Source organism: Megascapheus bottae, chromosome 11 (genome assembly GCF_031878675.1).
Source record: "Megascapheus bottae isolate mThoBot1 chromosome 11, mThoBot2.hap1, whole genome shotgun sequence".
Taxonomy (NCBI): domain Eukaryota; kingdom Metazoa; phylum Chordata; class Mammalia; order Rodentia; family Geomyidae; genus Megascapheus; species Megascapheus bottae.
The window spans coordinates 42,477,138-42,493,437 of record NC_143519.1 but is presented as its reverse complement, the minus strand read 5'-3'; positions in this window follow the sequence as shown (position 1 = coordinate 42,493,437).

Genomic DNA, 16,300 nt, shown 5'->3' with positions numbered 1-16,300 from the left:
AATCTTTTGTATAACTACTGAAAGACATTTTAAAAGGTTTGAAAGGAGAGGAGGAAGGAGAAAAAGGAGGAAAATAAAGAGGAGGAGGAGGAAGAGGAAGAGGTAATGAAGTATCCAGGCATCTGTAAATCCTAGGTCCTCAGGAAGTTAATATCTGAGGATCACAGCTCAAATCCAGCCCCTGGGCAGGAAAGTCTGTGAGACTCGTACCTCTAGTTGACCAACAAAAAAGCCAGAAGTAGAGTTGTGGCTTATGAAACAGAGTATTAGCGTTGAGCAACAAGGCAGAAAGGGACAATGACCAGGCCCCAAGTTGAAATATTGGCACATACACATGCACAAAAGTAACAAAACCATTTAGTAGGTCATTTATGGAGCAAGAACTGTTACCAGACCTGCAAAGCTGCCTTTGGGAAGGGATTGACTGTGGGCTACAGGAATATGAACCTAGGTGTGAACTCTTCCCCTGTGGTCTGCTCATTGTATGCCCCCATAAGGGTGACATCCCAGCCTAACACACCACTGAAGGCCCCAGAGAACAACTTCTCTGTTAAGGATCACTGGTAGCAGTTAAGAAGTTCTTATTACAAGTTAACCAATAGGATAGTGACTTCCATTAACTAAGGAACCATGGAAGATGCGATTCTCATTTTAGAGCTCACCAACAGGAAGCTCCAGTTCAGGGTTCTCTTGAATGGTCTTTCACCACATGCCTTCTGGCCTTTATCCTGGAGAGAATGGCTTGATCTTGTTGCATAAACATGGTAGAGTTCCTGGTGCTCTCAGCCCAGGAACAGCGAGAAGGCAACTAAAGAGTTCTGTTGACTGTTGGTGGGAGTGTAAACTTGTTCAACTACTATAGAATGCAGTATGGCGGTTCCTCAAGAGACTAAACATAGAGCTCCCCTGTGAGCCAGCAATTCCACTACTTGGCATTTACCCAATCGTCCAGAAACAAGGACATACTAAATCCACTAGCACAACGATGTTCATTGCAGCACTATTTACCATAGCAAAGATATGGAACTAACCCAGATGCCCCTCAGTAGATGAGTGGATCAACAAGATGTGGTACTTATACACAATGGAATTCTATGCTGCCATCAGAAAGGGCGGCATCACCCCATTTGTAAGGAAATGGAAAGACTTAGAAAAAAAATCATATTAAGTGAAGTAAGCCAGGCCCAAAGGAACATAGGCTGAATGGTTTCCCTCATTTTTAATAATTAGTATACACCTAGGACTCTCTTAGCAGAGAATTACAATAGCTCAAACCCTAGATACATAAGGCCATATAGGATGGAGCCAAATTAATGGACCTCCAGGACATGGAAACAAGAGCTTAATTATGAGTGACTGTTGTTCTTAATGTACTATGTTTTTTTTTTCCTCTTCTCTTGTGTTGCCCTTTGGTTAATCTCTTATTGTTACGGTATCTGACTTTGTCACCTGGTATATTATATATATATATATATGTTTATTTGTTCATTTGAAATAGCAGGGGGAAAAAAGATGAGGGGAGGGGGTAGAGGGAGGGAAATGGCAACAAAAACATAAGAAGGGGTATCAATGTGTGAGAAGTAATGCACCTTCTATCTGGTGAACATAACCCCTCTAAAAATGCATTAAAATTAAAAAAAGAGTTCTGTTGAAGAATATCACAGAATGGCCGGAGCAGAAACTCTGGAGAGCTGGGATGTGAAAAGCTGAGAGGAGATGAAGAGCTGGAGGCGGTTGCTGTAAGTGCAGTCGCGGCAAGACTTCCTGAAAGCAGGGAAGGGTTTGGGGCTAAGGGTCATGACATAGGAAGCTTGGAAATATGACTCAGGCTTCTGGGTGTAGAGCCATGACTAGTCAAAGCCCAGAGCAATAAGCCTGATCTGACACCTAGAGCCATGAGCTTCTGGCTTTTTTGAGCCTGGAGCCAGCTGCTGCGAATTCTCAGGGCCTGGAACTATAAATCTTTGGCTTTGTAAGCCCAGCCCATAAGCCAGTGGTGCTCAAGAGCTCAGAGCTGTGATGGTGAGCTGCTTCTTGCCTATGCGCAACTTTCATTCAAATGCAGTGCTATATTCTCAGGCCTGTTTTTTTTTTTTACTTCAATTATTTTTGCCATAGAATCTTGTATTTTTGCCAGGGCCAGCCTGGAAAACAATGCTTCTACCTATGAATCTGTTGCACCTGGCCACTCTTGCCTACCGCCCACCAAGCTTCCTGGTACAGATGGCGTTTTGCTAACTTTTTGGGTAGCATAGCCTGCACAAAATCTTTCTGCTCTTTCCTCCGCCTGAATAGGTGGAGTTATGAACCTAAGCCACCACATTTGGCCTATGCTACAACGTCTAGGTGTAACCTGGTTGGTTAAAGCTCCACATTTGTCTTATTAGTGGATGCCAGCCATTCGGTGGGGGGGGGGGGGCCTTAACCCTCCAGCAGTAGAGTCACCAGCTCTCAGTGAACAGAGCTAGGAATCACTTTAACAGCAGCTCAGCAGCTACTCTCTACCTTCGGGCTGATAGAGAGCAGCCTTGAGTGTCAGTGGGGCTGAGATTTTAAAGGCAGACACCACACACAGGTGATGATAACTACACACAGGTGGGCATCACCACATGCTGTCACCTTATGACGCCCACAGTTAATAACCATGAGGCAGGTGGTCGTTATCACTCACAGGCCGTCCAGCAGGTTAAGCATTTTTACAAAGACAAAAACAATTTGGCAGCTAAGCTTGCTAGGTTATTACAATTTGGTCATATTCTGGCCCATTGACTACTTGTGATTGACTGAAAAAAATATATTATTACATTTTGGCTTGTTTGTTTATGTACTAAGTTTACTAAGTTGTTTTTCAAATAATCTAGGCACTCAAAGTATGGTAATAGTTCCACCAGTGGCTTCTTTCTTATTTGAATATTCTGTCCCTTTCTCAGTTCATATTAGTATAATGAAGGTGGAGGAAGATCACAGAAAATCATCTTTAATCCAGAGCTCCTTAAACTTCTTTGCTCACAGGCCCAGCTCCTTGCGGTCCACACATTCATCTTATCTTCACTGTGCATTTCCATCTGGGGAAAAGCTGGCCAGGTAACCTCTAAGGTTGTTTTCCACTTTAACATCTTATGAAAGTGTTTTCACCTGATGAGACATCATTTTGTCCATTTCCACTATAACTCTAAGTCCTGGAGCCTGAGTTTAGTGAGTTTAGTCCTCTGTGACCCTTTCCCTACATGTATGACTTACCTGTGGACAGCTGGCCTTAGCCTTTGCCTCTTCAGGACCTCGGTTCTAAATAGTGCTAATGGCAGTGCCTCCTGCCACACAGGCATGATGTTTAGGTAAAATAAGGTAATATGTGTGACATCTGTAGATCAGTAGTTGGCCTTAGGAAGCCCTCAATCAAATAACCTAAGAGTGATACTGGCTGAAATTCCTCCAGGTGCTGTGGCTGCTGTGTCAAATATGCCCACTAGAGGGAACTAGAGTCTCAGCCTTGACTAAAACATTGCTAAATGGGGTTGGAAGGCCCAGTGGCTTTGCTGATGTCAATAGGCAGATTTCTTCTGGAGTGCTGAAATCTGAAAAAATCCTGCATATTTGCAGTTTGCAGTTGTAAGAGATGGGGTAAATATGAACCTGATGAATGTGGCACTCAAAACTGGATAGGGCCAGGCGTAGTGGCTCATGCCTATAATCCTAGCTACTCAGGAGGCTGAAATCTGAGGATCAAGGTTCAAAGCCAACTCAGGCACAAAAGGACCTGAGACTCTTATCTCCAATTAACCTCTAGAAAACAGGAAGTGGGGCTTGGCTCAAGAGTAGGGCGGCAGTATTGAGCTGAAGAGCTCAGGGACATAACTACATAGACATAAAAATATATGATGGGATATATACTCTATAGACATAATGTTATATTGTAGAGATGGATATGTATCTATGACATCACTCTGTGAATTCCCTGCCATACATGCATGGTGTAACCCCAGAAAGACCCTCAATCTGGGTCTTTCTGCATGTTTGGCAAGGAATTCACAGAAGTGAACTTCTGCCATTTTCTGTGCAGGGAGGAAAAGGTCCATAATCTCATGTCTTCCATGCAGGGAAAAAGCAGCACAGTCATTTGTAGATGTGTTAGTTGAAGCCCACTGGTTCTCAGATCTCAGATGCACAGAAATTCCTGGGACTATAAATACCTGAAGTAAGTATGGAGAGCAATGAAAAATGACCAAGGTAAAGACCAAGGGGAAGGAAATCTGGAAGGAAGAAAGCTCCTTTGATGAGAGGCAAAGAAGTGCGTTATGGTGGGGATCTGTTGGTCGTCATCTCAGGTGATCTTTGCGAATGTCTGGACACATGGCACACCGCCACGGTCCTGGTTCTGCTCACTCTGAGTGTTTGATAGCACTGATTCCACGCCCTACCTTCTCCCTCTCATGAACAATAACGTCCACCCAGCCTTCAGAACCCACTGGAAGTGCATCCCTTCCCCCCAGGGCCTTCACAGACTGTTGATGAGCATGTGTTCAGAGGCCAGCAGGCCTGGGTTCAAATCCCGTGCACTTTTGAAAGCCAATGGGAGCTGCCACGCAGGCTTCCTGCGGAAACAGAAGATGAGCATCCGCATGAATGCTGGCTGGCGTCAGCTGGCAGGTATGGAGGACCGTGGGGAAGGAGGTTCCTTGGTCATTCAATATGGTGGCTGTGCAAGCAGCTGGGGTAAGGAAACGGACCCTCATGTGGATAAGCCACCCCCACGCTCTGCCTTCTACCTTCTCAGCTACCTTGCACTATCCCACGACCTTTAGCTCGTTCCTCATCTTCTCACCCCTGAGACGCTCGAGTAGCAGTAAGCCCTACTGCTTTCCTCATCCTGGATCCCCATACACAGTCCAGCCCTTTGACGCCACCTTTCCCTGTCCTGCTCTGTCCTCTGTCATGTTCTCTGACTTCCTGGACAGCATCGAGTGCTGCCCACGTTACGGCCTTTGTATTCCATGTCTCTGCCAGAAATGATCTTCCTGTAGGTGCCTTGGTTTATTCTTTTTTTAAAAAAATTTAAATAACTCGAAAGTAATTGATAATCATCAATAAATAGTCCATCCTTGTGAATCTATTATTTATTTAGTTATTAACAAAGATGAAGTTTATAAAACAGACGTCATGCTCAAGGAGTAACACAGCCCATGTTCATGGCTCCTGCCATTATTTCAACTGTTTTTTTCTAACACCTCCATGAGATATTTCCTGAACCGGCCTTTCTCTTAACTTTACTAGAAATAAATACTAGCCAATGACCTTAAATGAAGTGCTGTCAGCACCCTATCTTTCACTAGAGGTGCTAAAGTCTAGTGCTAAAGGAACACTTTGGAGCTCATTTCAACTTAGCCTTCTCTCATATTTCCTGTCAAATTTCACAACTCTGATGCTGTAAGAAGAGCAAAGTAGGGTATACAGGAAATAGAACCAAATTTTACCCCACCAATGTTCAGAGCAAATGGTATTTCTTGCGCTCTCTCTCTCTCTCTCTCTCTCTCTCTCTCTCTCTCTCTCTCTCTCTCTCTCTCTCTCTCTCTGTCATATTTCTTCTGAATGAGGCTTTGTATCAACTTTACATTTAAATTGTGTTAAGGTAAGAATGTTTTTTTCATTGTAGGTTCACATACTGTTTAAAGAATGATTTGTGCGCACTCATCATGGCAGACTGAACACATGCTCTTTCCCTCTCTTGCTACAAGCTTATTGTTAATGGGGTTAAAAGATAAAAATCAAGAACAAAGCAAACTGAACAAGAAAGAAAACAGAGTGAACCAAGCAGAAAGCATTTGATAAAATACAGAGTGTTTCCTCTACTTCTATTCAAGTTCTTAGTACAGCCTGAGGTTCATTACACAAAGAAATGTATTCCACAGAAAGGCATGGGACAATAAGCCTAGATGTGTAATTTTCTTATCAGGAGGGTATAGATAACTTAGAAAAAATCATTTCAATCTATCACATAGCCCCAAAACATTTTTCTTGCACATATATTTGTTACATACATTTCCTCTCCTATCTTTCCAAAAATAGAAAACTGTTACCTGCTACCATTTTTTTTCTGATGTTAACCCTCTGATCTTTCTACATCAGCATGACTCCAAGCTGAGCCAGGAGCCATTTGTGAACTGTCACGAGAGAAGGTCGTGTAAGAAAGTAAATCAACACATGGCATCCTTCATCACAAAGTCTTGGTGCAATAAATTAGATAGAAGAATGGAGTTGTGTGCTTACAGATGTAGTTGGTGAACAATCTAATTTGACCTTATCTTGTCAAGGATAGGAATCTGCTGGAGGATGGATAATGGTCAACAAAGAACAGTTAGCAGCACAATGGTTTCACCTGCAAGATTTGTCAGTGTGTGTGTGTGTGTGTGCGCGTGTGTGCGTGTGTGTGTGTGTGTGTGTGTGTGTGTGTGTGTGTGTGTGCTGGTCCTGGGCCTTAAACTCAGGGTCTGGTCACTGTCCTGGAGGTTTTTCCTTAGGTTTAGCACTAGTGCTCTACCATTTTGAGCCAAAGCTTCATTTTGGCCTTTTCGGTAGTTCATGCGAGAGAAGAATTCACAAACTTTCCTGCCCAGGTTTGTCTTTGAACTATGATCCTCAGCTCTCAGCTTCCTGAATAGCTAGGACTGCCTGTGTGAGCCCAGCCAGTTCTAAAACTCTTGGAGCTGGAAGTTAACTGAGCACTGCGTAATCAAAATTCGTGGTTTCCCAGTTGAGGACCCAGGATTCTGAAAATGTTAGCAAACTGCCTAGGGTCATGTGACGATGGCCTGATGCAATAGAAAGCGAAGTCCAGATGTCCTGCGTCTTTCTCATCACCACCAAGGCCTGACATCATTAAAGGAGGTTGCATTTCCTGTGATGATCCTGCTGAGGAGCCATCTGGTTCCATCTAGGGTGGAGAAGGGGCCGCGTTGCCTCCAGGGCAGGAGCATGCGCCCTGAGGGTGAGCTTAACTTTTATGGCCAACACATCTATCTGCCTTATGGTCCAGTTCTCTCTTACCTGTGGTCTGTAGAGAAATGAGATCCCCCAAACCTCTGTTTCTCAGTTTGTAACCATTCCACTTTGTAGTTTGTGGTGAGAATGAGAGACACAAAACTGAAGTCCCTTGTAGTCTTGTGTGTGTGTGTGTGTGTGTGTGTGTGTGTGTGTGTACTGGTATTGGGGCTTGAACTCAGAGCATGAGCATTGTTCAGATGGGGGCGGGGTTGGCTATCATCTACTTGAGCCGTAGCCCAACTTCTGGCTTTTTGGTAGTTAATTGGAGGTAAGAGTCTTATGTTCTTTCCTGTCCAAGTTGGCTTCAAACCAAGACCCTCAGATTTCAGCCTCCTGACTAGTTAGGATTATAGGTGTGAGCCATTGCTCCTAGCTCTAGTATTTCTTCCGTGGCAAGCAGAAAAATTGCCTCTCCTCCTCACAAAGATGAAGACACCCTAATTTCTGAAATCTGTGCACCATTTGGTATATGCAGTGGGCTTGGTGAGGTTCTTGACTGAATGCTGGCTGTTCATGAGCAGATCTTGAAATAGAGAGATTGGGGGCTGGGAGTTTGGCCTAGTGGTAGAGTGCTTGCCTAGCATGAACGAAGACCTGGGTTCGATTCCTTGGTACCTCATTCATAGAAAAATGCCAGAAGTGGTGCTGTGACTCAAGTGGTAGAGCTCTAGCCTTGAGAAAACCCAAGGCCCTAACCCCAAACCCAGGACTGGAAAAAACAAAACAAACAAAAAGAAAGATTGGGGCCGGGAGTTTGGCCTAGTGGTTAAAGTGCTTGCCTAGCATGCATGAAGACCCGGGTTCAATTCCTCAGTACCACATACATAGAAAAAAGCCAGAAGTGGTGCTGAGGCTCAAGTGGTAGAGCTCTAGCCTTGAGAAAGTCCAAGGACAGTGCTCAGGCCCTGAACTCAAGCCCAGGACTGGCAAAAAAAAAAAAAAAAAAAAGAAAGAAATAGAGAGATTGCCATGAGCCTTAACCACTGACTTCTTCAGACCACCAAAACTGGGAGATAACAAAGTCGGCTTGCTTCACACCATAGATTCATGATTCATATTTGTTACAGCAGCAATAGAAAGCACATGCCACTTTCATTTGAATCTATTATTGTCTCTTCAGAGTAGTTGCTTCAGTGTCTTTCAGGAGGTGCAGGTGTGTGTGTGTGTGTGTGTGTGTGTGTGTGTGTGTGTGTGTGTGTGTGTTGTGTGTGACAATTCAGAGGTGAGGCTACAACTCAGGGTCTGGGCACTATCACTAAGCTTTTCTTTTCTTTTTTTGCTCAAGGCCAGTGTTGTACCATTTATGGCACACTTAATTGGAGATGAGGTGTTATAGATTTTCCTATCCAGGCTGGCTTCCCATTGTGATCCTCAGATCTTAGTCTCCTGCAGAGCTAGGATTCCAGACATAAGCCACCAGCACCCAATTTGAGAATGCAGGCTGGAGTGCTATTTTTCTATCAGAATGGGCTGAATACAAGGTGACCAAAGCAGGAAGCCTGCTTCTTTCCATGGTGAAGTGTCTTCTCTTGCTGTTCTTCTGTTCAGCTATTTTGGTTCTAGGTGGATCTAGATATAGATCTGAGCGTGATTGGCCTGAGCCATTTAAATGTCTTCTAAAACAGCTGGCAATCGGATTTTTGTTTGTTTGTTTCTCTTACCTGGTCACTGGTTTCAGTTATAGCTGTAGTCTTTTCAGAAAGCCTTGTTTCTTGCACTGTGCCAAACACTCTTTGCCAGGAAAAGATTGTGGGAGGGGTGACAAAAGGTGCCAGGGTGTCTAGTAGTGGTGGCAGACGGTTTGTGGTCTCTGTTGCTTGCAACACCCATCTTCCTGTTTGACAAAACACTGTGAGAGGTGTCGCCCCCGCTGTGTTGGGGCTGCTTCCTCACAGCAGCTGAGGTCCTGGGTCTTGGATACTTGCTAGCCACAAGCATGTTCATGGAGATGCATAGAACTCCCAACATGCAGCAACTGTGACTAGGATTGACACTGGGTTTATGTTAAGAGGGAGAAAATACAGTGAGATTCGGAGCAATTGTGACATACTCAAACCCATGTGCTTATGGGCCTGTGGCTGATGCTTCTTGGTGAGATGCCGCCCCTGAAGCTCTGGCTATGAAAAGGGAAAAGTTCTTTCTGGTTCCTCAGAACACAGAAGTTGTTCCTTATTCTGGAGTGTGGGGAAGGGCTGGAGCATTCAGTCTTTCCCTTTTCCTTTTTTTAATCTTGTTTTATTTTTGTGCCCATACTGGGACTTGAACTCAGGGCCTAAGTGCTGTCCTTTAGCTTTTTCACTCAAGGCTGGTGCTCTACCGTTTGTGCCACAGTTCTGCTTCCAGGCTTTAGGTAGCTAAGTGGAGTTATGAATCTCACAAACTTTCCTCCCTAGGCTGGCTTTGAACTATAATCCTCACAAAGATAACAGGCATGAGCTACCAGTGTCTGGGGGCTTTAAAAAACATTCTCTTTCCTTTTCAAGCACAAACCGCTAAGGCCAGTTCTAGGTAATACAGTTAAAGCATTTAATATATTTAAAGTGTATGCCATATTTTCTTCCCCCCAAATTCAGCAAGATTATGAAATTTAACTACCAGACAGCAGAATTTAAAATGAAACAAATTGGAAAAGCTCAAGACACTATTTCCCTAATATTGCATTACTGTGTTTTAAAAAGTTTATTTGGTGTTGGATCTAGAGCTTGAACTGGGGACCTGGAAACTGTCCTTGAGCTCTTTTTTTTCCCCCAAAGATACTGCTCTACCTCTTAATTCTACTTCCACCTTTTTGGTGGTTAATTGGAAATAAGAGTCTCAGGTCTTTCCTGCCCGAACTGACTTCCAACCATGGTCCTCAGATCTCAGCTTCCTGAGTTGCTAGGATTGTAGGTGTGAGCCACCAGAGCTCAGCCAACTGTTTAAAATGTTTAAAATATTTTGGTGACTGTGGTATAGGAAAGATGACTGCACTCAGCTGGTCTATTTCCTAGTGGGAATATAAAGTAGGCCTATATATTCATATTGATTACCCTGAAATATTGCTGTTCAGAGTTCATCTTTTTTTTAACTCAGTTTGTTTCTGTAACTTATAATATAGGACATTTATGGAACATTGTAAGAAATAGAAAATGAATACAGATGCAATGTGTGCCTTACAAATGTTAGGCAAAAATACTGATAAAAATACAAATCTCGGGGCCAGCAGTTTGGCCTAGTGGTTAAAGTGTTTGCCTAGCACGCATGATGACCCGGGTTCGATTCCTCGGTACCACATACATAGAAAAAAAAAGCCGGAAGTGGTACTGAGGCTCAAGTGGTAGAGCTCTAGCCTTGAGAAAGTCCAAGGACAGTGCTCAGGCCCTGAGCTCAAGCCCAGGACTGGCAAAACAAACAAACAAAAAAAAAAACAAAAAAAAATACAAATCTCTTAGACAGAAGTTAATACAGTGTGGGCATAGCAGTTTAGGTGTTTGTACTGGAGTGAACCTAAAATATATTTTTACAAGAAAGTTTTGGCTGTGCTTTCCAGATTTCCACCCACTCCCTCCTCATTCTGTTCTTGACTTGCACTCTTTCAATGTCTGAAAGTTATGTAAATTGAAGGTCAAGATTTAATTCAGAGATATATTCTCAGAAAAAAAATTAAGGATTTCTTTGACTCAAGAAAAACCACATCATATTTCTTTCAGCTGCTTTTAGGATAGACAGTGTTTTTGAGGAGCTTTCTAGAGAGAATTGTTGCCTTGAACTGTGTATGAATGTGAGATTATCAAGCATACAGTGTCTACTGTTGTAGAATTGGGATTGGGGTCTATTTGAAGTTCTTTCAGTGGGCCATGAATATAATCTTGCTGGCTCTTTTTTAAAAGAAATTATTGGACTGTAGTTATACAGAGGGAATTTCATTGTCACATTTTTCATATGTTCTAATCAATCAATCTCACCTCCCATATCACCTGCTCACTGCTAATATTTTTCTAATATCAGATTTCTTTATTTTAAACATACACAGTGCAAATTTTATCGATTCAGATTTTCCCAGTGAGCAAATGATGCAGTAAATTGCTTCTGAACTACTGCTAAGGTGAACCAGACATTCCAAAAATTCATGTGACACTTAGAGTAGCAGACAGATCCCAATTCTTCGAGGTTCTAGGTGTCAGAAGGCGTCCATGATGAAAGGTGATCCTGAGTCAGGCACTGGTGGCTCTTGTCTGTAATCCTAGCTACTCAGGATGCTGAGATCTGAGGATTGTGGTTCAAAGCCAGCCCCAGTAGACAAGTCCATGAGTCTGTTAGCACCAATCAATCACCAGAAAACTGGAAGTGATGCTGTGGCTCAAAGTGTTAGAGTGCTAGCCTTGAGTGGAAAAGCTTAGGGACAGCTCCCAGAATCTAAGCTCTCCCCACCCCCCTCCTCTCCCTCCAAAAAGAGAAAGGAAATAAAAAGAAAAAGGACAAAGAAAGGTGACTCGGATTATTTGGAGCTGGTTATGAGGGGGATGTGGCTTAGGTGGATAACCTGGGTGTGCAGTGAGCAAAGAGAGAGGATACAGCTCTTCCAGGAACTGCATAAGAAGTTAGGTAATAGGAATCCACAGAGTCCCAGTTATCTGAGACACAAAGGACAGAAAAGTGTCAGAACAGAGGGAGACTGAACTGGGCAGGGGTGGAAATGGAAGGGGTAGAGTGAAGGGAACCTATTGCAGGCTTTCTTTCCAGGCTGCTGCCTTGAATGGTATATCCGTCACTAGCCACACAGCCATCCTGCACATGGAGCCATCATTCTCCTTCCCTTTCCTCAGCTCCACAGAGCAGTCACCTGGGCTCTACCTACTCCTGGGCTTCTCCAGCTGACTAGCCCCCAGAGTTGACACAGGGTTTTTCACTGTCCGGATCTAATGCAGACAACTTCATACAACTCTCCAAGAACCCTGCGAGCCCCCCAAAGGGGTCTATTCTGAGACAGCCCTAGTAGTCTCAGAGGAGCTCTGTGACCTGCCCTCAAATCTTCAAGCTGAAACATGACTTAATGTATGTTACTATCTTTATGGGATAACAATCTTTCCCTGTGTCTTTGGCACAAGACATATCATCTATCTACCTGTGTCTCCTGAGGACCAGGAATAGCCATAATTCCAAATGCTCTGTTGAAAATGGGGGATAAAATGATTGCTCTAATGGTCATGATGTCCCCTTTACTATGATAATGGCATGAATTTAGGTGGAATCCAAATCTAGGGAAATTCCAGCCTTCTTGGAGCTTCACCAAAAGAAATGCAATTGATCATTTTGGGCCTTTATTTTGGAATATTGCCAAACAGAAAGGGAAAATGAAATGTCTCAAATAGGCGGTTCTTTCTATGATGCATGGTATATACTTTTTAAATGCCCTGCCCTAAGCTGCCTCAAGGACTATCTATTATCATGTTTTCTGGGAGAAGAGAATGTTCAGTTAAGGTCAGTTTGAAATCTGGCATCCTGGCTGATACCACCAATTAGGTCAAGACTTTTTGTGACTGTCTCTGAATATGTCTTAGGCTTTATGGAGTCTATTGATCTGCATATTGAGCCAAATTTTGCATTACTATAAATGATTTGGGTAATGCTTGTGTTTTAGGACCGCATTTCTTAAATTAAAAGTGTATGGTAAAAGTAAGAATGACCCAGGGATTATAAATGACAGTGTACATCCCTTGGCAGTATATGAAGTGAACTAAAAACTAAAAGAAGAAAAATGAAAAAGTATATATTATTTTTATAGCTTTACATAAACCCATGGTTCTTCTTTTAACCTTTTAAGTAAGTGGCCTGAGGAATAAGCCAATTGGCTCCATGATTTTTCAATTTGGGAGAAAGGGGCTCTTCTGGAGGCATCTCTCATGAATGCATATATTCCTAATACCAGTTTACTTTAAACATAGCGCACATTGTTAACTCGTTCAGTTGTTCCAAGGAGCAAACAGTTCAGTGAGTTGCTTTTTACTGTTGGCTTGTGAAATATCGTTACGGTGGGAAAGGCATTCCAGCACTGCTGTGATACGTTGTATAGCAGAGTGATCGTGACTCCCTCATGCTCCAGGTCTCAGGAAACTTCCTTTCCAACTTTCAGGTATCGTCAGATGGAATTCTTTCAAGAGAGATGGGTGGCTTCTCCAGAACTGTAGCGTCACAACTTTTTTTTTTTTTTTTGGTACCTGTACTGGGGCTTGAACTCAGGGCCTTCTACTCTTGGTTGGCCTTTCCCCTTCAGGCTAATTGACACTCTACCACTTGAGCCACACCTCTACTTCCTGAGGTCCATGGGGACTACCAAGGACAGTAGCCAGACCCGGATGGACTTGCCTCACAGATAGTCTACCTGTAGATAGGGCTTCCTTTCTTCGATGGCTACTTTCCACGGCCTCCATTTACCTCTGTTCTTCCAGCAGTACATGTGTCTGCTGTCCATGCTGAAATCCCCAATTGAGGAGAATTCACTCCTCTTTGCCCTCTGTGTCTGGATCTGCTGCTTATGCCTGAGCTGCTCTGCCTTCTTGCTCTTTGTTTGGCCAACATGGCAGGCTTCTTTCCTTTCTATTTAGCTGAGTGTGTCCAGGATCATAACACTCCAGCAATTTATAGATACAGCTGGTAACTTAAAAGTGATAGATAAAGACTTTTGCTCATAGAACAAAGAATCCTATTATAAAGAGAATAATCAACCTTATTTTACTTGTTTAACAAATCTGCAATTTTTTCATTTCTTCCTTTCTTTTCTTCCTTTCTTTTCTTCCTTTCTTTTCTTCCTTTCTTTTCTTCCTTTCTTTTCTTCCTTTCTTTTCTTTCTTTCTTTTCTTTCTTTCTTTCTTTCTTTCTTTCTTTCTTTCTTTCTTTCTTTCTTTCCTTCTTTCTTTCTTGTTGGTGCTGGTACTGAGGCTTAATTAAACTCGGGGCCTGGGTGCTATCCTTGAACTTCTTTGTTAAAGGTTAATATTCTACCACTTGAGCTACAGGTCTGCTTCCAACTTTCTGCCCAGCCTGGCTTCAAACTGCAATCCTCTAATATCTAGAGCAGTTGGGATTAGAGGCATGAGCCACTGGCCCAGGGGTTCACTGGTTACAAAAAAAAAATGTTATCTTCGTTTAAGTAGCTTTGGATCTTCTTTAGTATGCAGAAAAAATGGAATATAAAATAAGATCTATATGCTCTGCAATGTCAACTTTTTCCTATGATAATATTTTTGGAGTCATGAGTTGATGAACAAAGATTGTTCTTCATATCTCTTATTCCATTAAAAATACCAAAAGATACAAAGCAAGAGAATTATCTTAGAGATTCCTCTCTCACTTCCATGCTCAAGATGTAATCTGTCCATTTTATATTCTAATCATTTCTTGAAAATTCTTTTCCTTATAGCTAATGTCAAACCTGGTTAGAAATCTCAGCATTGTCTCTGAATTCCCTCTGAATATCTACCAAATGATTTTCTTTAGAGAACACACTGATTGTGTTATTCTTCCCTTAAAACCTTTTCAAGTCCCTGGCCCTGTTTATTTCTTATCTTTTGTGCATTTTACAATGGAAACTATACTTATTTAGTTTGACTAAAGGGCCTTCAGGAAATTTTCCTTAAATTCCCAGAACTACTTAGTGCTGTATCTCTGGACCCAAACCTTGCTCATCATTGCTTCCTCGGTCTCTAGCGCTGTGACGAGCTTCTGACAGATGCCCAATACATCCCTGGTGAACTGAACAAAGCTGACAAATTGTGATCTCTGGGAAACACTAGTTTGGAAGTTTTGTTCACTTGTTAACATGAATATGAACATGAATGAATATCAGTCATTTTCTTTCTCTCACTACAAAACAACTTATCTCCAGATCTTGCCAGAGATCTATAGTAAAAGGATACTCTATATGAACCTGCATATGTTTTCCTGCAATATTTCTTATTGCTAAAAATAAAACCAAACAAAAATATCCACAACAGAATTTCCTTTCATGCTAGAAAAGAGGGGGCAGTCTGAATGAGTTGGCATTATCTTTGGATGTATGGATTTCTGAGATTAATTGCTTTTGGAACACGCACATTTCTCAGTAGCCAAAGGAATCCTATTTAAAGATTGATATTGTTTAACTAAGCACAACTTGGAGAAAATAGGAAAAAGGATCCATTTTGTCATTTCTTCCTCTCCCCCAAGTGAAACGAAAACAACACATTAAAAAAATGAGGGGTCTTCAAGTAACGATGGAGGGTTTAGATCTCCCTGCCTTTCCACTTCCACCCCTGCCCTTCACTACAGTCAGCTGAGAAATCTGGTGTCCCACAAACCTCTGATTACAGTCAAGAAAACAAAGCAGAATAACCAGGACTAGTGTTCTGGTCTGTTTGTGAGTAAGGCACTACTTCCATGGGGCTGGGGTGAGCAGAATTCTAAGCTTGGAATATGCTTTCTGAGTTAGTACATAAGTAGTTATCCAAAATTACAACTCATAAATAAGATGCAGACCCAAAATGATATACTGCATTTTTTGCCATAAATAAAATAGATCAAAAGCAGGGCATGGTGGCACTTGCCTATAATTCTAGCTACTGTATGTGAGTAGGGATGCAATTAGAGGACTCAAGCCTACCTGGCCAAAAATATAACATTCTACAAAACAAAAAACCCCAACAACCCACAAGCTAAAAATGAAACACGGCTTATGTGGTACAACATTTACCACTGAGGCCTAACTTCAATCCTCAATACTTCAAAAAAAATTTTTTTAAAAAGGACGGGGGAGGGTGATATTGGCATTAAGTAGGCCAATTACTAGAAGAGATCAGAAAGTGGGAAAATTGTTACAACATACAAGGAGAATTTAGTGTACCATGAAAATGGTATCCTATGTTAGTAAACATGTTGAGCATGCTAGAAAGACTTGGATCTTTGAGCCATATATCACTGCCCATACTGTAGAAATTCTGAGTTATTCAGTAATCAAAATGTAAGGAGAGTTTAGGGGTATCAACACGTATCCACAATTCCAGCACTCACAAGGCTGACGCCGGAGATCTTAAGTTCATGATCAGTGTGAAAGACAGGGGGGATCAAAGGCATGAGCTAGATTGGAAGACTCTAAATAAGGGAATATCAGACAAAGAAATAAAAAGCCAAGTAAAACATAAAGGAGGCAAGAGACGGTCAATAGTTATATAATGCAGAAAGTGAAGCAGGACTTACTGTGCTCTGCAATAAAAAAAATAATATACACTGGGTGCTGGTACTCATGCCT